Below are 24505 nucleotides of genomic sequence, written 5' to 3'. Positions count from 1 at the left end.
TATATATGTATACACACATACACATATTCAGTCAAAAGAAGAGGATGGACAGTATTCAAGAGCTTTGCAGATCCTTCTAGACTGTGAAAACTAATGCAGTTAATGTTCATCATGGGCATGTTGGTGACTCTGAGAAAACTTGGGCAGATAATTAGTTTCAGCTGTTTACTGCCCTGGAAAGGATTGGTTAGACAAAGAAGTTAGCACAAGGTTTTGAATGTAGTGACACAGTTGAGATGTTGAATGAACTGAGGCAATGTAAATTCAGGATTAGGCTTTGGTGGAAATAGATTATAATAGATTGTTTAATAGAGCAGAAGACATTCGAGTTGCAGAGGAAGAAACAGCATCTATGTGAGCTAATGGTCGATGCTTTTTAGCTCCAACCTTCTCACTAGAACTGGTTGAACAGATATACAATTAAAAACATACCAACTGAGAACAGCCATATTTCTTCAAACAACATATCAACAGTAAAGAGTCATTTCCAAGACAATAGGGAACAACTTGAGAGAAATTTGGCAACTACTTCTAGCATGCTGAGTGACTGTGTATACATTCTCTTGCTGGTGAGTTGATATTTACTTATTCAGCTGGTCTATTTTTGAATGCAGTCATTGATATTTGTATGTGGAGCAGCAACATCACCTGCTTTTGCTAAAGTGGCAGTTGTGTTTTCTAAAACATGAACAACTAATCAGGGTAGAAATATCTTTCTTCTCTGAAGAGGAAGCTGGTCTTTAGGATGCAGTTTCTTTTATCTTTTACTTGTTTCAGTCATTAGACAGTGGGCATGCTGGGGCATGGCCTTGAAGAATTTTCAGTCAAAAGAATTAACCCCAGTACTTATTTTTCTTGTAAGCCTGGTGCTTATTCTATCAAACTCTTTTTGATGAACTGCTAAGTTAGGGGGACATAAGCACACCAACACCAGTTATCAAGTGGTGGGGGACAAACACACATCCACACACACACATGCTGAACTTCTTTCAGTTTCTGTGTGCCAATTCCACTTGCAAGGCTATAGTAGAAGGCACTTGCCCAAGGTGCTACACAGTGGGACTGAACTCAGAACCATGTGGTTTGAAAGCAAGCACCTATTTTGCTGCTGTTGCTGGTTATTGTAATATATTCTAACCCAGTGTTTCTCAAGGTGGGGTGCATACCTGCATCCCACCCTGTGGACCACAGTAATATTTTGGTGTGGCATGGAAATTCAGAAAGGGGTGTAAGAAGCCAGTGAATTAGCTTGCAGTAAAGTTTTAATTAAAACTTCTTTTGTTTGTATGTATGTATATATGTCCGTACGTACGTATGTATGTATGTATGGTGAGCTATCTGTTGGAAAAGTAACAATAGTGCAAGCCCAAAAAAAAAAAGACAGAAGAAAAAGGCAGAATTCTGTTTTAAGTTATGAGGGGTTATATGGCATACTTAAAGCAGAATTCCACCAGAAAAAGGGTGGTATGCAGATTTTCTAAAACCAATCTTAGGGATGTTAATATACGTACAAAGATGTTGAATCTATTGCTCTTGTCAGAAATAAAAGGCAAAAAATGATTTGATCTTGGGGCAAAAGAGTTTGTAGAAAACAAAAGTATGCAAAAATGAAAAGAGCAGTGCAGAAAATTAACATCTTTCTAAACATAGAAACAGAGTTATCATTCACTTGCTTAACGTGTGATAAGACATTGAGCAACTGGCTTAACTTCACTTCTCAGAATTCACCTTCATACAGTTGACTGAAATGACATAATGACTGTTCCAGCGGACATGCTCATATACCATATTTGTAGTAGTAAGACATACATCTTGCATTGGTCTAAAAAGGCATTTAAATATCCAGAAATAAGATGAGACAAACAACACTGTGCTACTTCAGCTGAGAGATATTTATACTGTTATTTCTACGCCCTCCTTATATCTAAAAAAATAATGCACCCACTATGAACAGGCTAAGTTAATACATATGGAGAAGTAGTCTCCTCCTATTCAAAGCTTAACCATTTTTTGTTGGATGCGTTTTTCTCTGTGGTTTTGGGGTCCTGAGAGCTGTTTGAAATTTGCATGGAACAAACAGTATAAACATGTCTCAGCTGAAGCCAGTATGCTTTGCTGAATGTGCAATGTCAGTGTGCTTGTTCAACAGAGTGTAAGCATCTTGAGAGAAAAGTTAGACATAAGAAGCATCAGATGTGGTGTGCAAGAGAGATGACTGCACTGATATGGTCATGGGATGAACATGGACGAGGACAGCTGTGTAAAAAAGTGCCGATCTCTAACTGTGGAGGGAACCTGTGGTAGAGATAGACTCAGTAAAACATGGGACAAAGTGGTGAAGCATGATCTTTGAACTTTGAGCCTCACAGAGGCAATGACCTGTGATATGCTATGCTTGAGAAGGCCCGTCAAGCTAAGTGAAATCGCAGTCATGGCTGACACTGGTGTCACATAACTAGCACCCATGCTGGTGGCACATAAAGAGCACCGTTGGAGCATTGGGCCTCATGAAGGCAAAGTGGCTGAGTTCCTTTCGAGTGTTGGGCCTCACAGAGGCAAAGTGGCTAAGTTTCTTTCAAGCGTTGGGCCTCATAGAGGCAAAGTGGCCAAGTTCCTTTCAAGTGTTGGGCTCCACGAAGGCAAAGTGGCTGAGTTCCTTTTGAGTGTTGGGCCTTACAGAGACAGTGACCGAGACCTTTTGAATTATGTTGTGTTTGAGAAGAAGACCCATCAAACTGAGCAAAATCACAGTCGTGACAGATACCAGTGTTATGTAAATGGCACCCATGCTGGTGGCATGTAAAAACATCTGTTACACTCTCAAAGTGGTTGGCATCAGGGAAGGCATCCAGCCATAGAAAACCATGCCAAATCAGACTGGAGTCTAGTACAGCCTTCCAGCATGCCAGCCCTGGTCAAACCATCCAACCTATGCCAGAATGGATGGATGCTGAATGATGATGATGATGATGCAATGCAAATTTCAAATAGCTCTCAGGACCCAAAAACCATGTAGCTACTCATGCACAGAGAAAAACATCCAACAAGAAGTGGTCAAGCCTTGAATAGGAGGAGACTACCTCTCTATATGTATTAACTTAGCCTGTTAGTGGGTGTATTATTTTTTTTAAATATAAGCAGGGCATGGAACAATATCTAACCAAAAACCAATCAATTTGTGATGAGATATTGCACAGATTGTTGCTTTATGGAGTTTTTAATAATATATTCATACATTTCATAACCAGTATGTATCAGGTTCTTATTGAGAATGATGTGTGGTTTGTGTATTTTTAATGGGTGTTGCATCTATTGTTTTGGTGTGGGTGTGGGCGAATTTGTTCTTATATTGTTGTATGGCCTGGTTTACTAATTTATTAGAGTGACCATTATTAACTATTGCTTGCTTTATGCAAAGAATTTCTTTAAAACTCATAAAATAGAATGCACAACTACATAACTTATCTCACACATAACCACAAACTCATAGAACACACACACACACTTACACAATAGTACCAGGGTGAAAAAAAGTCTCCTTGTCAACACAAAAGCACAAACTAGTAAACCACAGAACATACTTCAGGCAACCAATGGTAACATAAAAATTTCAATGCAAACATGGAAATTGTAATAACCACTATTCCTTGACTTTCTCCTAAAAGAATCAACCAGCAAAACCAATATATCATAACATAAAGAAGAAATCTGGGAATCCTCTATGCAGTCACTCCACCTTTGGGTAATATACTACTAAACTCATTGTACCTAAAGAAAAGATGTAATAGCCATAACTAGAACACTGTTAATCATAGAACTCCTTGATTAATACAAGTTGGTGGCTAAGCACTGCCATATTCACAATACCCACAACCAATATCACTAACAATAATACCAACTGTAACTTTCAGAGAGAATACTTTGGTGTAGTTATTTTCTGTTACATTGATTTATTACAAATACATTCTAAATTCAATAATTGTAGTCTTTTCTTGATTTCCATAACAGTATTTGATAACAGTGCAGCTTGCTGTGCTGTAATTAAATTAAAATGGTATTGCAAAATGTGATCTCAGTATTTAAACTGAAATCAGCCAGAATGGTCTCAGTATTTATCTGTGATGACTCTCTGCCCCACTCCTTCTTTGCTCAGCAGCTGTTTAAGAAAAATACCTAATGCATAATGTTATTAGTCTCAGAGGGTCTGTGAAGACCCAGGTCACAGTAACTTTCTTCCAGACCAAGCAGTTTTAAACCTAATAGCCTTAGCTGTAAAGTATTACCATAGTAATACCTTTCAGCTAAGTTCTAAGGCATTAGTATAATCTTATAAGACTCTATATAGTGTAGTAGGGATTCAAACCCTAACTGCTAGATACTAGGTTAGGCACCACAAGTGAGACATCACAAGTGAGCCACTACAGTTTCACGTGATTGATCTATAAATTGACCAATCAGCATGAAGTTATGATATAGTTTTCTCAAAAGCATGATATCGTTTTCTTAAAAGTGTGATATGTTTTTCTCAAATGTTCTAGAATTTATCCTGACTCCTTGTAAAAACCACTTGGTGCTTAACTTAGTGACTAAATGACCAACAGACTGCTGATGCCAGAGACCGCCTCAGACTATTGCGCAGACAACCCCAGACACTCACACGTGCTACGTGATACGTGATGTCCCTCAGATAGCTTTCCACATTCACAGAACAGTTTTTCTCTCTTCACAGTCAGCAGTTAATAATATTGTTCATTGTAAATAGCCAAAACCAAATATATTATGCCTGGCAATAAACATTACAGTTAAATATCCTTGTGTTTGCTCCAGCTTTTATTCATGCAGCAAGCCACAACATTCTACACATACACTACAACAATGCTGAAATAATATTCATACAACAATGATAATAAAGCCATCCACTTTGACAATGGTAACTTAGACATTTGAAGTATATCACCACTGACGAGCTCAACTCAAGCAACAAGCAAACCACATGACAACAGCTTTAAATGTTGTAAGATACTTTAATTGTTGTCAGGCACTATTATAATATAATAGAGTCCTACTATATAAAGAAAGCAGTTGCTGCTGCTGTTGTTGTTGTTGTTGTTGTTGTTTTTGTTGTTGTTGTTGTTGGTGGTGGTGGTCCTGCTGCTGTTGTTGTTGTTGTTTGGCCCCAGACCTAAGGGTAAGTGTTCTAACTATGGCTCTTCTATATTTCTCTTCCTGACACATTCTTCCTTGTTAATATGGATAGGTATGATATGTTGGAAATTTGGCTGCTATCTCTCACAGGTCAGTTGACCACATTGAAATTCACACATTGGTAATCTAGCAACAAATCTTTAGGCAGTAATTATGTTGCAAGGCGCTATTATAGTTGCAAAACATTGTTACAGTTGTAAGGCATTAATACAAGGTGGCCCAAAAGTAGTTTTACAGTTATCACATAGGCATTTTAAATTTCTTTTAAAACATTTTATTACATTTAATTTTCTATAGGCACAGGAGTGTCTGTGTGGTAAGTAGCTTGCTTACCAACCACATGGTTCTGGGTTCATTCCCACTGCGTGGCACCCTGGGCAAGTGTCTTCTGCAAGAGCCTCGGGCCGACCAAAGCCTTGTGAGTGGATTTGGTAGACAGAAACTGAAAGAAGCCCGTCGTATATATGTATATATATATATATATATATATATATATATATATGTATGTGTGTGTATATGTTTGTGTGTCTGTGTTTGTCCCCCCAACATCGCTTGACAACCGATAGTGGTGTGTTTACGTCCCTGTAACTTAGCAGTTCGGCAAAAGAGACCAATAGAATAAGTACTAGGCTTACAAAGAATAAGTCCTGGGGTCGATCTGCTCGACTAAAGGTGGTGCTCCAACATGGCCACAGTCAAATGACTGAAACAAGTAAAAGAGTAAAGAGTATCTTATTCTATCTTACAATTAACTAAATTAGCATAGAATACTAGTTTCATATTTTTTTTTTTATAATTAAGATCTGAATTGTTAATATATGAATGTGAAAAAGATTGTTGAATAACTGTAAACCTAATTTTGGGCCACTCTGTGTAACTGTAAGGCAGTATTATACATAGTTGTATAGCACTACCATAATGTTGTCAGACACATCTATAGCCTATGATATATGCTGGAATTGACTTCTATTGTCATAAGGTGCATGAATAATGATGTAAGATAAAATATGTATTTTATAAGGCTCTACTATTGCTGTAAGACAGCAATATAATAATTCACAATTATAGCCTGAAGAAACCACTATGATTTTGTAAGTGACGACTATATTCATAAGGAAGTGCTATGGGTGTAAGATTCTATTATAATGTGTCTGAGAACAAAATGCCACGTATCAAGGTTAAAGCCCATAAATGTTTGAGTTGGTGAACCAACATCATTAGCATTCATTCCTTTATCCCTTCTTCCAGCAAAGTAACACTAACTAGAGCAACATGAATTCTCTGAAGAACACCTACGTGAATAATCTTTCTTAATTCCACTGTCTTCTGACGTCTTTTGTGTGCGCATCACTGATTGGTCAGTTTTAACCAATCAGTCACTTTACAGCAACATTAGGCTTGGATAGTTGCCAGACAAAATATGAAGGAGACAATGGAAAGCAAACTGTCAGCTAGTAGAATAAAAACATTTATCAAATGAAACATCTTTCAAATATTGTTGACCTGCATGATCTTGAAACACAATTATAATAATATCATAGGAAATATTTAAATATAATAAATATAGTAGGCTGAGGAGAGAATTTCAGTTTATTTTATTTACTTTTGATGTTTTATTCATAGCTTTAACCCATTCAAGTTCAAAGCATTTAACATACTATCTACAAGACAAGAAAATCACTCATAAATAACTAGGTTTAAATTTATAATTATCTGATATACCATTATATCTCTGCTGAATTTCATTGTTAAGAGTTGTTGATAGCAGGAACTACTATTGAAATTCACGTTATTGCTGTTGTTTAACCATAGGTCAGTCCTTATCAAGCAAAGGTAGGACAAAAAAAGGCTACGACTATCCAAGCTTTTATTTATTTATTTATTTATTTATTTATTTGCAGAAATATATTTAATATATCTATGAATTTGTTTTGCAAGATTCATGATGTGAAGCCATGTGTTTCCTCCTGTTCTGTTTGGTCCATTATCTTTTGGGCTAAACAGAACCAGAAGAAACACATGGATGGAAGAATCACTGAAAAGGTTACAGATGTGTGACAAAAGATTTCCAGACAATGGACATAAGATAAAATATGCACAATAGTAAATGAGTGAAGAATGAATATATAGTGCATGTGTTTATTTTGCAAGAAAAAAAAAATGACCATCCCAAAATATAACAATATTTAATGTCCTTCCATTTTTAAAATAACCATTAAGATGCAATTTAGAGGAGATTTGCCTGCTTTTTCCAACATGTTAAGTGATCATGTTGAGACTTCCTACTTGGTTTGTTATTTTTGTAGTTGTGGTTGTTGCTACTTAGTTTCAGGTCAATATTATTCAAGCAGATCTGAGCTCAAATAAAAGCTTTCCAGCTGTGACCATTCCATCTGTTTTTTTGTTTATATAGAGTGTTTATTATTCACTGCTTCCTTACTTTATCTTAGGTATCACGGTGTAATAGGAGAACCATTTGATTGCTATTTATTTGTAGTAAATATTAAATATGCATGTGCAGTGGTGTTGTTCTAAAAAACAAATTACAGAACACATTTTAAATGTGTTATTCAGATGGGTGGGGAGCAACGCTAGCACAGCAAACCCCTGCAGCTGTTGCTATGGTAGGCAATGGAATCTTCCTGGAAAAATGTTTTATCAAATTGATTTTAATGGTAGATAACGTGTAGGTGAGATCCTCAACACTAGGGACAGCAATATCAGGGTCTGACAGACCCTTGCAGAAGTTTACTCAAAATATGATGCAATTTTGTTTACAATTGGTCCCATAGTGTCAGAGAAATATTGTGACAAATGGACAAGTTGAATGGATTTTCTCTATACTATACAATATAAGCTGTAATATTCTTCACCCTTAAGGCAACAAGTTGGCAGAATTGTTAACATGTCAGGCAAAATTCTTAGCAGCATGTTGTCTGTTTTCATGTTCAAATACTGCCGTGGTTGACTATTTAGTCCTACCTTGAACCTTTACACTTGGAGAAAGTTTTAAAAGAATTTCCCAACAGGGTCCACCATGACATATTTGTTTTTTTTCTATTCTTGCTTAAGTACCAATTGCTGAACAATGACATCTAAGCCATCGAAGCATGTAGTTGTCTGGTTTCCAGACAATTGAAGGATCGTGAAGTTTAATGTACATGAGATTGCTGCCTTGATTTATTAACAGATCTCATTTCCCTCATGATAAGGTTCATTGTACTAAAGCCTTGTTTGCACACATAAGGGCTGCATGGGATTACTTTTGAGTATTTGATTAAAGGTTGCTGGTTTAGCAGAATATGCTGCCTGTTGTCTAGAAAGTCTCTGTGTCACTGATGAAAATTTCATTTCCATTTCTCAACTTCTAAGACTCTTTTTTACTCTTGTATTCCTTCATTACTTCTAAAACTCATGTACTGCAACAAATTAATTTCTCTGCATAAACTGTAGTAATATCCCTTTCCTGTAAAGATTCAGAAAGAAGAGATAATTCAAATGAAAGATCATACATAAGTGCCAGATCAAGGAGAAACTGCTTTGATGAAACACATGGTGCACTAGTTAACTTTTGATTTTTTATTGGTACTACTGCTAACATGCTCAAAATGATAACAGTGATGCATAGTCATTCCAAACTACTGAAACAGTTCTGAAGGCGCTTGAAAGCTGTATAGTTTTTAACATTTTTCCAACATTTTTCATCTCTTTATCAAGTGTCAATGCACACTGTTGAACTTCTCTAAGGAGATTAACTGTATAAAGAATACAGTTTATCTATAAATGAATGAAAATGATGAACACTATGTCTTTCAGAAATTGTATCTATTACAGACAGTTCCAAACAATGATTTAAGCAGTCATTGAGTCAACCCAGAGATTTTCCTCAAATTTACACTGGCACCATTATTCTGTCAGCAAGACAAGTAATTAAATGTTCAGTTATTGTTTCTGCAGTTGTGTCATGTAATTCTAGTAAATCCAAGAATATAAAATGTGGATCTTCTGACTTGTTAGTTTCACATTTCAGATAGACTAACAAAGTATTTTTACTGCTACGAATAATGGACATGTTTTTAAGAAGGGTTATTTTCCTTTTTATTTCAAGGATCCATTTGCAGACTCTTGATTTCATTTCTTGTACAATATAGATAATATTTGTAGCACTAAATCATAAACACAATGCTTGTGGAATGCCCACATCATTCAATTCTTGCAATTTCAACAAATCAAAGTGTTCAGTGTGCAGTTTAATTCTTTTTGGCAAGAAAATATGTAATTCTAAATATTTTCCAGGTAGCTTCTACTTTAGATTTATTTAAGCATTCCATAGTATTTTCAAGTTGCTCTCTTGCACTTTGGGGAATTTTAATAGCATTGTCGTGTGACTGCATCCTTGAATCAAGCAAATATTTTTTTCTCAAGAATTATAGTTGAACTGGTCTTGTGATACCACTGAAAGAAGCTGAAATTCTACTCCATTCTTTAGAAACGCTAGCACCATGTGATTTTCATGGACTTAGATTGGTTACACACTCAACCACTTTTTACCCATGGACCCTTTTCATTACTATTTTATTCTGGTGGACTCCCATAGCCATTTGATGTTTATAAACTAATTTTATAGATACTTCTTTCAAAATTCCTATTTTGTTTATCACACATTAATTTGTATAGGTTGAACTATGTAAAATGTTGGAGAAAGAAACCTAGCTGTTTCTTACAATACATACCAATACATACATCTGAAGCAAAATCAGGGGCTCTTAAAATACTATTGTGGATCCCCCAATTTACTATTGTTGCGTGGATCCCCAAAAGTCCTGTATGGACCCTCAGGGGTCATACGGACACAGCTGAGAACCACTGCACTAGACAAGGCTACACATTGGATTAGTCTGGAATCACTCACAAGCCATTTTCTTTCTCACATCTCAGCAGTTCCACATTTCAGGCCATGCATATTTAGTTGTATGTTATCCTGCCAGTATCATTTCACTAAATAAGGCAGCAAGCTGGCAGAATCATTAGCACACCACTTGTGGAAACATTTGCACATGTTGCATTTTCTTCTCTCTGTTCTATTCCTTCTTTTTTTTCTTGTAAAATATGATTGCTTGTTTGCTAGTTCATGTTGTACATTGATTTTTGAGGTAACAATATTTGGTTAAAAAATTTTTATCTTTAAAAAAGTTGCCTATCATTCTTCGAGTTATACAAGTTTTCACGTTTGGTCTTGTGTGTGTACATACAAACGTTTTCGTGTGGTGTGTGTTTGTATGTATATATATATATATATATATATATATATATATATATATATATATATATATAAATAAAGAGAAGACAGAATGTATCAACAAAAAAATTTATACTAACACAACAATTGTTTCATCTTCAAGATGCACTGCTCCCTTGTGAGTGTGGAATGATGCAATAACACCAGATGCAATGCACAGTGCATAGAAGACTCCTCAGGTAGGATAATAAGGTTATTTAACAGACATAATGTAAACGTGTCATATGCAACTTTCTATAACTTGTGGCAACATATGCACAGAATAAATAATGTTAAACTTGAAAACACCATCACTGAATGCTCAAATAATGAATTTACTTTCAATCCTCGCATGACTGACAACCAACAACAGTTAACCACAAAAAATGATAGCCCTGAAACATCCAGGACTAATAATATACCTATAACAATGAACCTACAGAACTTGCACACTAACAGCATGATGAATCCACAACCAATTATAAGTGGAATGACAGGACAACCACCTGTCACCAACAACAGCTACAAATAAGTGCTCTTGCAGGTATAAATTTAATTGCTCATTGGATGATCTTTGCAAGTCTAGTAAGATCATCTATAAATGCACTGTGCTCATGAGGCAAGGCCCTTATGTGTACATTCGTTCCACAGCTGATTCTTTCGAGAATCGATATAGAAATCATGTTTCTAGTTTTAAAAATCCGAACAAGAGACATGTGACATCACTGGCAGACTTCCTATGACAACTGAAACCCAACAGAATTAAATATGAAGTTTCATGGTCAGTTATAAAATATGCAAAACCCTACAACACACATTCTAGGACCTGTGGATTGTGCTCTAAAGAATCCCTATCAATCTTGCTTACTAGGGAAAAGGTCATTAATAAATTAACTGAACAGACTACACATTGTTTACATGCCATGAAAGCTACTTTCAAATGTTACCACTCTGTAAACACAGCACCGAACTGCCATAATCCACATTGAACAGTGAACACCAGGCTATCATTCCATACTTTGCTATGTGCCCATGGACAGGTGTGTGGGCTTTTACCTATGTGATGTTTATTCTTCTGTACCTGCATGTGTGTCTGAGTAGTCTTGTGAGTGTGTGCAATCTGTGTGTGTATGTATGTGCAGAGTCAACATGTTTCTATATGCCTGTGTGTGTGTATGTGCTGAGTAGAAGTCACTTGTGTGCACTGTTGTGTACATTTGTATATCTGTGTATGAATGTGCGTGTGTATAATTGTGTGAGTGTATAAGAGTACTCACCTACAGACTTGTGAGACTGTGGGTATCAATGTACATTTGGATTTGTATGTCCTGTGGTGTGGGGGTGCTTGTGTGTGTGTGTGTGGGGGGGGGTGTCTGTGAGCATTGCATGAGGGTGTGAGTATGCCTGTATGAGTGTGTCTGTGGATGTACCAGTGTGCATATGCGTGTATGCTCCATGGTGGCAGTGTTGATGTGATCTCTGTATGTGTCTGGGTGGGTGAAACTTTGTGCCCTGAGGGATGTATCTGTGTGTGTAGGTGTGTTTATGTATGTGTGTATAGCTGTGTGTGTATGTGATCGACTGACATACATGTGGTGCATGTTGGCATGTGCCCGTGAGTATAATCATTAATGTAGAACAATGGGCAGCCTGATGTAGGTCGCTCCTTATCTAATTTCAGCTTTTGACGGCATAGAAGAGGTTAAACGTCAAATGGAAAACATAAATTGTCTTGGCAAAATCATGTGTTGAATGTAACTCCTGTCAATTATTGTTTTTCTGTGCCAAAAACACTGTTGAAATGCTAGGTGAAATTTGCTGATTCAGGTTCAAATCTACTCTATACCTAAAATTAATCTCTACATTATTTCCCCTCCAGAAAGTTTCTAAGAAATGCATGGTTGAGGAGAAACTTCGCATATCAGGAGAGAGGATCATTGAAGTGTATACAGGACAATTTTTCTATTTGGATCAGTCCAAATAGCAGTGTTGCTTTGCATGCAAAAATGTGCAGTCAGTGACTGGGCAGCGTAGGAATGAGTTAGCACTTGCATACATGTGCAGGAGTATACATGAGCGCAGGGGCACTTAATCAAATTTACCGTAAATTAAGCTCAGAGGAGTGAGTGATATTGCAGAGCTTCCTGCAGGATTGCATTGTGTGAAATGCCTTGAAGGTTTTTCAGAAGTGAAATGTGTCTGGCACTGTTGTTGTGCGTAATTGCTGAGGTTAGTAAGAATGGCAGTGCAGTATGCTGGCGTATTGCATGAGACAGGTAACTTTCTCTATTTATTATGTGACTAAACAGGGGTCTAACAGACGCATGGTGTGGTGCATGAATGTGATAGTGTCAGCATGTAGCTAAGTGTGTATGAACATTGTGTGGTGCAGCAAAAGGAACGAACAGTTTAAAAATGAGTAAACAAAGTTTATAAACTTAGCTGGAAATAGTGCCCTTTCTGAAAAGTAAGAAAAAGATGTGCATGCAAAGAAAACGGGTGGTTGAGAGTCTTGTATATGTGCAACAGTTCATAGATAATACAGAGTCTGTATGTCAGGACAAGACAGAAAGCGTATGTGTGCCAAAAACATTGCATGTGCAGGCTTCCATATTTTCATCCAGTTAGTTTCTGGGCGGGTGGCTATTGAAATACTGTGTTTATGAGTGTTTATGTGTCTTCAACTGGTTCAAAAAATTAATTTGTCAATCTACTTCATTTTGGTTAATATAGAAAGCATTGAGGTAAGTCCTCCTGAAGATATAGAGTCAAAATTAAAAGAGTGCCACTGTCATCTAGTGAACGATATTTCGACTAAAACCAGTTGAAGACACACGAGATGTCGAAATATCGTTCACTAGATAACTGTGGCACTCTTCTTTTAATTTTGACCCTATACCTTCAGGAAGAGTTACCTCAATCCTTTCTATATTAATAATAATAATAATTAATTCTGGTTTTATTAGCCACAAAGGGCTAATATAAATTAAAAACATGTAAGGACAAAGACAGGACAAAGGTTACAAAAGGTTTTGTCCGAAAAGAAAACGTTCGTGTAAACAGAGGAAAAACAGAGAAAGATATAACAAATAAAACTTCCAATAGGGGGAGGCACTTTGAAAGGTTAAGTCAAAATACCACTAAGCATTTTGCCTGGCATGCTAACAATTATGCCAGCTCACCGCCTAATAATAATAATAATAATGGTTTCAAATTTTGGCACAAGGCCAACAATTACAGGAGAAGGGGTAAGTCAATTACATCAACTCCAGTGCTCAACTGGTTCTTATTTTATTGACCACACAAAAGGATGAAAAGCAAAGTTGACCTCAGTAGAATTTGATGCAGGGTTAAGCTTTTTTTAACATGGTTCTATATCTATAATCTTGTATATATTCTTTTATGAAATTGTCAATAACTGACAATATATTCTGTTATAAAATCCCAGCATTAAGTTGAGATTTTCATAAAAACATTTGCACTGCACCATTATTCTTTATTTGTCATCATAATCATCAATCCACTTTTCCATGCTTGTGTAGGTCAAATGGAATTTGTTGTGGAAGATTTTCTATAGGTGGGTGCTTTCTCTGTCACCTACCCTTACCTGTTTCCAAGCATGATAATATATATCCATGGCTGGACATGTTTTCATGGAAGATTGAAAATGGTCTTCTCTTTTGTAACAGTGATGCTTATCTACAACTTTTGCATGTGTCAAAAGAAGACACATACACGCATTTGCACCCATACATAACACACATACACACTATTGGCTTCTTTCAATTTCTATTTATCAAATCTACTCATGGATTATTGTGGAAGACACTTGCCCAAGGTACCATACTTTGGGACTGAACCCAAAACCACATGGTTTGGAAGCGAACTTCTGAACTACTCTGCCATAGCTGTGCATTTATTTTGTATTGTAAATATAAACACTTTTGTTTTTTTAACCATTGCTTTCAAATATAACAAAACATATTTAAACCTTACACATAACACACATAGATTACATAATGATTATTAGTCTCAGGCTGATGTAATGGTAATTAAAAATGTATCAAAATAAAAAGCAATTTGTATCATACTTGAAGCAGATGCATCATTGAAAGTCATATAAACTGCAGTATTCAACTCAAGAAAGCATCTATTATAGACATATTGTGTTATAAAACACTGAAATATATCAACAGCTGATGAAAATTATTTAGCAATGGGAGTGGCATTGCTAAACACTTATTTCTGTCTCTTTGAGCTTTGTTAGTTGAAAGTCTCTACAGTAGCAAGTAACTGGTACTTCATTGGTTATGACTACAGGGGTTTCAGTTGATCCAATCAACAGAACAGTCTGCTAGTGAAATTAAAGTGCAAGTGACTGAGCATTCCACTGTTAAATTAAATCGGGTTTAATGTATTTAAATTAGATTTAATATATCTAAGATTACAAGGTGGTGAGCTGGCAGAAATGTTAGCACACCAGGTGAAATTCTTAGCGGCATTTTGTCTGTCTTTAGGTTTTGAGTTCAAATTCCGCCAAGGTCAACTTTGCCTTTCATCCTTTCAGGGTTGATAAATTAAGTTCCAGTTGCGTACTGGGGTCGATCTAATCAACTGGACCCCTCCCCATGAATTTTGAGCCTTGTGCCTAGAGTAGAAAAGAATATATCTAAGGTTACATAGAGAGGTGAGCCATTTATTGTGATATTCAAAACTGCAGTGTTTAGTACCCTGAAAATATATTCACAGCATTACAAAGCTGTTCAAGGAGACAAAATCTATTTCAGTAACACAGAAAATAGCAATTATTTATAGATTAACTATAAATGATTTTCTTGGTTTTGAATATTATGCAACTAAACAAGAACATAATTTTTTTTTTTAGATAAATCAGTAAACAAGAAGGCTTTAAAATATTTTTATAAATCCCAAAAAGAATTTTAAAAAAAACAAACAGATATAAATATGATACATACTGTGATTATTGATCAAAATATTATAAAAACTGATATCTACAATATAAGGTTGGAACTTGGCAACTTTGAATTAAAAATAATATACAAAAAAGTTAACATGCTATTGTTGAAAAGAGGAATATTGAATGAATCTTAAAAAGATAGTGTGACATTTTGGCGTTTTACTGATTCTGGAGTGCAAATGAAAAGAACTGTATTATATAATTAATGATAAAAGTAACATTTATGTACTGAGTGCTGTGTAAATTTTCCTTGTTTGAGACTGCAGAGGAAGTTCTTTCATCTTTTTGTGATAAAAATTCATAAAAATCACTAAATAAAACAAATCAGATACAAAAGGAAAAAAAAATTTGCTACATCGATTTTCAGGGGAGGTGGCATCCTACAATAGAAGAGCTCCTATGGGGTAAAATCTACAAATGTTTTAGGTCTGGTATGAATTTATCTATCACTTTTTGAATGACTTCATGATAGTTCTCAAAACATTGCTCAATTTGTTCAGTTTAGATAAATGTTTATTTGCCATTGTTAGAGCTTTAGAAATAGACCATTCTACAAAAGGAAAGAAATTGTTTGAGAAAAGCCTGAAATTCACATCAATTACCATGTTTTTTTCTTTTCTGACCTGATTTCAAACCAAGAGATTGCTTCAGCTTCCAAGTTTTGAATTTCATATAGTTTAATGGTCTCTGCAATCTGTTTTATGAATTCTTCCTTCGAAAGCTTTACTGGCCAGTTGTAGTGGATGAAGTGAATTAAGGCTGATTTTTCTTTTCTGCTTTTTTTTTTAGCTGCAAACAAGTATTCCAATGATATAACAAACTTTTCTAAAGTTGGGTGCCCTTTCTGTCACCAATCCTCTCCTGTTCCAAGCAAAGTAGTACTTCTCCATTGCTGAACATGTTTTCATGGAAGAATGGAAACATAGGTTTCCAATCTTCTGTGACTGGCACATAAGTTATCATCATCATCATCATTTAACATCCGTTTTCCATACTGGCATGGGTTAAATGGTTTGACAGGAGTTAGTAAGCTAAAGGACTACATTAAGTTCCACTGTCTACTTTGGCATGGTTTCTACAGCTGGATGCCATTCCTAACACTGACCACTTTACAGAGTGGATTGGGTGCTTTTTACGTGGCACCTTTCTGTCACCAACCCTCACCTGGCATGGCACCAATATTTTTTTATAGTTGAGCCACTGGTATTGCAATGAAATTTCTATCAGTCATTTTCTGCCAATTTCTTTTTATTTCTGTTACTTGTTTCAGTCATATGACTGTAGCCATGCTGGAGCATCACCTCAATGGGTTTAGTCAAAGAAATTGACCTCAGGACTTATTCTTTGTAAGCCTAGTACTTATTCTATTGGTCTCTTTAACCTAACTGTTAAGTTACAGGGACATAAACACACCAGCATCGGTTGTCAAGTGATGGCAGGGGGAGGGGACAAACACAGCACACACGCACTCAAATACACACACACACACATACAACAGGCTTCTTTTAGTTTCTGTCTTCCAAATCCACTCACAAAGCTTTGCAGCTGGATGCCATTCCTAACACTGACCACTTTACAGAGTGGATTGGGTGCTTTTTACGTGGCACCTTTCTGTCACCAACCCTCACCTGGCATGGCACCAATATTTTTTTATAGTTGAGCCACTGGTATTGCAATGAAATTTCTATCAGTCATTTTCTGCCAATTTCTTTTTATTTCTGTTACTTGTTTCAGTCATATGACTGTAGCCATGCTGGAGCATCACCTCAATGGGTTTAGTCAAAGAAATTGACCTCAGGACTTATTCTTTGTAAGCCTAGTACTTATTCTATTGGTCTCTTTAACCTAACTGTTAAGTTACAGGGACATAAACACACCAGCATCGGTTGTCAAGTGATGGCAGGGGGAGGGGACAAACACAGCACACACGCACTCAAATACACACACACACACATACAACAGGCTTCTTTTAGTTTCTGTCTTCCAAATCCACTCACAAAGCTTTGCAGTGGGACTGAACCCAGAACCATGTGGTTGGGAAGCAAGCTTCTTACTACACAGCCACGCCTGCTTGATTTTCAAAACAATTTCCATGTTTGAGGCCATAGGACACACTTAAGAACTCCAGGACATGATTACGTTCTTTCATTACATCAAATTGAAGAGTTTAGAGATCTTGTGTTACAAATTTCATTTGTGCTGAATAGATTATAATTTTATGAAGACACACATGAAAAGTTGCTGTACATAAAACAGATTCCAACTAATGAGCTTTTTCACTTAATGCTTAACCTGAAGCTGTAGTGATCTGTATGTATGATTGATCAAAAATCTTTTCAAAGTCAATGAAAAAGTCTAATACTTTTATAATTTGCAGTCCATTGTGTTTCGCACATTTATGACACACTTGGAATAAGATATTGTTTCTTTGAACTCTCATTAAAAAAATTAATTACTAATTTGACTGTGCCAATAGAATTCTCTCTCTTAGAAAATGTATTAAGGTTATTCACAAGACATATTTTATCTGCAACACAGTGAACCAATGCAGCCTTTAGATATTTACTCCTTATTTTAGCTGACACTCCATCTTCCTTTCCTGCCATTGCAAAAGTAACCTTGGCCAAGTAGTTTCTCTAGATTTAACTCAAATTATAGAGACTGATTAATGTTTGCATTGGCAATAGAGACAGCATTGAATTCAATTAGTGTTGTAAACAACAGATTAATTCTATCAACAAATCATACACCAACTAACAATTGCTCCTTCTCTGATACCACCCCACTTTCATGAGCAATTATTGAAAACCTAAGTGAAACATTCTCCATAAAAACAATATCTTCCCATATAATTTCTTCACTCAATTTGATCAGTTCCTTCCCTCACAGAAGCACAACAAGCAACTAAAGAATCTTCTAAATCATTTTGCTGTATTTTATTTCCAGATTCAGTGTGGAACTTATAGAGTCTTCATACATTTTTAATTGTGATTTTCCCCAGCAAAGCAATGTCAATAAAATTCTTGATTATACAGAAAATAATCACTTTTGATTTTCATTTACCAGTCATAACACTGTCAAGCTGATACTTAATGCTTTTCTCTAATTTGCTTCTGGTGGTTAGTCATGATGTTTGCTGTGTCAAAGTATGTCAAAGTGTTTGCTGTGTCTCTGTGAAATTTGCTTAGTATACAATTCTTTGCCCAGTCATGTAATTCATTATATTTTTGTAAAAAGGTATTGATAAAGGTAGCTTGTGACTAAAGATGAACAGAAGACTGAAAACTTGTGCAATATTTACAGAATTCTCCTTTTAAGTGATGAGAAGAATAACTAAGAATATTTACTCAACCCCACATATTGGAAACTGCATAGCCACTTTTTGAACCTTTTTAAATCCATAATTTGTAAGAGATGCTAAAAGATTGCACTTTACACTGTCTATTATTTTTTTAGGAATTAACATACAATACAATATTACTGCCAACAAAAAACTAGAGCACATATATTGATTACAATCAGCTGTTAAATCTGGTTTGTGCTGGTACATCATGGTTCTTCAGGTTCATTTTCCACCTTATTCCTAGACTCATTTTTTGAATTTTCCCTTTCATCTAATCTTTGTTTTTCATAAATTTTTTCTGAAAAAAAAAGAAGTTATTTAAAAATAAAACCTGATTAATCAGCAAACTTGTGTAAAATCACAGCAATACAAAAATAAAAAAGTTGATAAAATCACAGCATTAACCATTTAGCATTCTGATTTCTTTGTCAGGACACTGAACCTTTCAGGCGAAATGACAAAGAACCAAAATTCCTGGTGCCTTGTTGTACTCAAGAGGACCTGTACTCCACAACAGAAGTGTTGAGACCAGTTCCCCTGGTGGTGAGGATTCGCCTGCAAGAGTCCTATGCCAGTGACATGTAAAAAGCACTTGTGGAAGTGCCATATAAAAGCACCCCTGTGGTGCCATGTAAAAGTACCCAGCACACTCTGTAAAGCGGTTTGTGTTAGGAAGGGCAACCAGCTGTAGAAACCATGCCAAATCAGACCAGAGTCCAGTGCATCTCTCCAGCTTGTCAACTCTAGTTAAACCATCCAGCCCATACCAGCATGGACAACAGATGTTAAATGATGATGGTGATGATGATGATGATATTTTGAATTAATCACACATTATGTTGTAGCTTCGAGATTTCAATGGAGTGTATATTTGTATATTTTTAGAATGACATTGTAGGGTAGGTGTGAGAAGTTGGATTGGTCAGTTTTAATATATTTGGTCTGGATATGGCCAGATTAAATGCTAAAAGGCTAAGACATGAGTGTAATTATCACTTAAAATCACAGCAGTTTAAAAATATCAGCTTGATATAAAATCATGGTATAAGAACAATGATAAGACATGAGAGTCTCAGTCATATATGCTCATGTATTTTGACTCATCCTCAACTGTCATTGCAGTGACTTCTTGATCATGGCCTCTTAAACTTATGTCGGGTAATTTTCCTTAATACTGAATCAGGCCAGGTAATGAAGTTCCTGACACTTCTTAGGGTCTTAATTGTAAGGTTGCAATTTCCATATTCTCTCGCTCTTTCTAAGAAGACTTAATCTAGTCATGGGTTGTGGGTGGATAACTGAATCATTTTCCCCTGTCCATTCATTGGTGAAAGCCTTTAGAAACATATGAGAACACTTCCCGCACTGGAATAATAGCGAAGGCCATTTAATTTCTATTTTTATAACATTAATTAACTTCATTCTATTGTTTTACTAATGTCATGAGTGTTTAATAGCATTATTCATTAGTACAGTATAGAAAACTGGACATTAAACTAATGAATGATTTGGAATTCCAAAATGCAAAACAAATTTTCTCATTGATTTCTGTGTTTTGAAACATGGAAGCAAAATAGGAAAAAAGTTTCACAGGAGTAGCTGTGTGGTAGGAAGATTGCTTCCAACCATATGGTTTTGGGGTAAGTGTCTTCTACTGTAGCTTCAGGTCAACCAAAGCCTTGTGAGTAGATTTGGTAGACAGAAACTGAAAGAAGCCTGTTGTAAGCATGTGTGTGTGTGTGTGCATGTGGGGGGTGTCTGTGTTTGTCCCCCCATCACTACTTGACAACCAGTGCTGTGTGTTTATGTCTCCATAACTTAACAGTTCAGTAAAAGGGACCAATAGAATAAGTACCAGGCTTTAAAAAAATAAGTACTGGGATCAATGCATTCAACTTGTAGTGTACGCCTTAAGGGATACTATTCTCTCTCTCTCTCTCTCTCTGTTATACATACATGAATACAGACGTAGTGGATAACAGCTAGCCTTCGGCCACACCTTTGGACCCTGTTGTGTCCACCACTCTAATTGGTTGGTATTGGCACAGTTTGTCTCTTGTTCTATTACGCACCAAGGTACAACCCAACCAATCACAGCCTTCAGATAAGGTCACGTGAGACAGTCTTTTCTAAAACCCAGTTTGAGCCGACAGTATGTTATAAAAGCCAGCTTTTCACCGTCCCATATGTCAGTCAGCTCTAGACCTTCTGAGGCCTAGTCGTTGGCCACAGAGCACACAACCAGTTCCAATGACGATACAACAGCAGCCACATGGAGAACACTTCGTACAGCAGCTTACGGCAAACTCCATCATCGTCGCCTCCAGCTTCTTAGCGTCAACACCAACTTCTCTACGTACATACCACCAGCAACGCTCGTACAGGTTCTATCTCCACACTGTTTGTGAATTACTTCACCATGGTTAACAGCGAATACAACCTGCGAGAACTCCTGTACCAAGCAACTGGCAGCAACTTTGAAACCACAACTTCTCACGACATGTGCCTCTCCCAGGCTCTGCTACGCGGCCTCAACTTCTTGTTACAACACCTCAACCACTGTGAACCTTGAATACGAACTGGTATTTACCATCCTTGTGTCTGGACTTTCTTCTAACGACCTTATAGACTCTTTTCTATGCTCTGTATTTCTCGCACATGCATACATCCATGTTTGTATACACACACACTTTGTTTACATGACGGCCTGTCTATTATTATGTTTATATGTCGCACTCGCACACACACAGACACAAAAGTTGACATATCAATAAAATCTTCTCTTAAACCTTCTACCGGTTGTGTCTCTGTTTTCCTTCTGGCACTTATACTCATTTATCCTCTTTTCATATTTTTATTTGTATCGACCGTACGATGTACTAAAGGAGCCATTCCTCGTCACCTCTCCTGATCGCACGGTCCTTACAAACTAAAACTCCTTCAAGGCAATGCCCCAGCATAGCCACAGTCTGATAACTGAAACAAGTAAAAGATAAAAAATAATGAAATTCTGTTTTGGGGCTATCTTTCGATTTGATGTGAGAAAAAAACCTCAACTGAAAGCACATGGGTTTTGTTTACATCTAATCGGCTAACCCTAACCCTAACAGACCGATTACATGTAAACAAAACCCATGTGCTTTCAGTTGACGTTTTCTCACATCAAATCGAAAGATAGCCCTGTTTTGGCTAAATTTTTCCAGAATGCAATACTTCTGTAAAGCAATTAATGCCAGTATATACATTGATTTTAAAAGGCAGTAGAAACTCTACCTATGCTCAAAAAGCAGTCATGTACTGTATTATATTCTGAATTACATGCATCAAGTCAACTGTTTTATAATGAATTGGAAATCAAGAAGACCTGCCCAAACCAAGGTGCCACAAAAAAACGCATTGGTGTGGGTGTTGGTGCCATATAAAAAGCATTCAGTACAGTCTGTAAAGTGGTTGGCAGTAAGGAAAGGCATCCAGTTGTAAAAGACCAAACCAAAACAGACTACGGAACCTGGTGCAGCCCCTAGTTTTGCCAGTTCCTGTCAAGCCATCCAACCTATGGAAGACAGATGTTAAAAGTTGATAATGATTATGGTGATGATAATTTTCCACACTTTCATGATTCAGATAGAATTCATTGAGGTGAATTTTCTGCAGTCGGATGCCCTTCTTGTTACTGACCCTTCTTGTTACTGGCCCTTCTTGTTACTGACCCTTCTTGTTACTGGCCCTCCCCTGTTTCCAAGTAAGCTAATAGCTAGCCTTACTACTAATCATATTATTGTTTCTTTCAGCAGAGTTATTTAGTTTTGGGGAAACAGCTAAAAATATTTTAGAGGAAGCAGTAAGTTGACTACATCACCCCAGTGTCTGACTGGTACTTATTTTAGCGACCCTGAAAAGAAGAAAGGCAAAGTCAATCTCGGCAGAATTTGAACTCAGAACAACATGATGGACGAAATGCCACTAAGTATTTTGTTCTGCCAGCTCACCATATTATTATTATTAATAATAATCTTTTCTTATTTCTTTACTGCCCACAAGGGGCTACACACAGAGGGGACAGACAAATGGATTAAGTCAATTATATCGATCCCAGTGCGTAACTGGTACTTATTTAATCGATCCCGAAAGATGAAAGGCAAAGTCGACCTCAGTAGAATTTGAACTCAGAACTTAACGGCAGACGAAATACCGCTAAGCATTTCGCCCGGCGTGCTAACGTTTCTGCCAGCTCGCCGCCTTTCTACTATACGCACAAGGCCTGAAATTGTGGGGGAGGGGGCTAGTAATTACATCGACCCCAGTACTCAACTGGTACTTTATTCATCGACCCTGAAAGGATGAAAAGTAAAGTTGACTTTGGCGGAATTTGAACTCAGAACATAAGGACGGATGAAATACCACTAAGCATTTCACCCGGTGTGGTAACAATTCTGCCAACTCACCACCTTAATATATATATGTAGTGACTAAGGGTGTAAGTCAGCACCAGCATTGCTAGAAATAAGAGTCAAGACAACTCTTAGCCATGGGCAAAGCACTATCTATCGAATGACAAGGGAGACAACCTCCTTACAGCAAGCGAGGGAGGTTGGCTCCCTACAGCAACCTTCCTACAGCAAGCAAATCAACCACTGATTCCTATGGTATTTTCTATAAACTGACAAGTTAGTTTAACCCTGAGCAATGGAGTAGTGTCACTGATGAAGATTAATTCTATCTGAAATCATTGATGATCTGACGCTCTCAGTTGTAGTCACACTATCACATCACAAAATCTTGTCTCTTGAGATTTATTCTTGTCACCTTCTTGTCACATTAACATGTTAATCATTTTCACCTCCAATATATCCCCATTATTGTTGTTATTGTGATCATAGAGCTAACAAGAAAGCCTATATAGAATTCAGTGAAGGCACATGGCTCAGTGGTTAGAGTGTGGGGCTTACAACCATGAGCTAATGAGTTCGATTCCCGGACCGGGCTGTGTGTTGTGTTCTTGAGCAAGACACTTTATTTCATGTTGTTGCAGTTCACTCAGCTGTAGAAATGAGTTGCAACATCACTGGTGCCAAGACTTTGCCTTTCCCTTGGATAACAATGGTGGTGTGGAGAGGGAAGGCTGGTATGCATGGGTGACTTCTGGTCTTCCATAACAACCTTGCCCAAACTTGCACCTTGGAGAGTAACTTTCTAAGTACAATCTCATGGTTGTTTATGACCAAAGGGGCTCTTTACATTTAACCCTATAGAATTCATCAGTCTGCTAAAAATAATAGCCAAATCCATCTCAAGTCACAAATTACTGTTTGAGAAAAACACAAGAAAAAAAAACTCATTAACTAACCCAATCCTATGTGCACTGCACCGAAAACAAATGTGCAACAGTCACTTGTGAAGCTGACATGGGGCTAACAACAACAACAACAGTAACAGCAACAAATTCTTTTCTGACTTTTTTTGCCTCAGTGTCATACAATATACAAAGAACATTGCAAACTAGATGTTAGAAATATTTATTTGCTATTGTAAGTCAACTTATTTCTATTGTGATTTATTCCTTCTTTGTTGGCAATTCTTGTAAAAGTGCTATTCCCACATCTAACACATAATTTGTTCAACGTTGATAAACAAACACCTCATCTGAGAATTCAACTATGCAGCATGATTTATATGTGTGTATGTATGTATGTATGTAGCA

Source organism: Octopus bimaculoides, chromosome 1 (genome assembly GCF_046866305.1).
Source record: "Octopus bimaculoides isolate indiv1 chromosome 1, ASM4686630v1, whole genome shotgun sequence".
Lineage (NCBI taxonomy): Eukaryota > Metazoa > Mollusca > Cephalopoda > Octopoda > Octopodidae > Octopus > Octopus bimaculoides.
The sequence above is the reverse complement of the archived record's forward strand: the minus strand, read 5'-3'. Positions refer to the sequence as shown.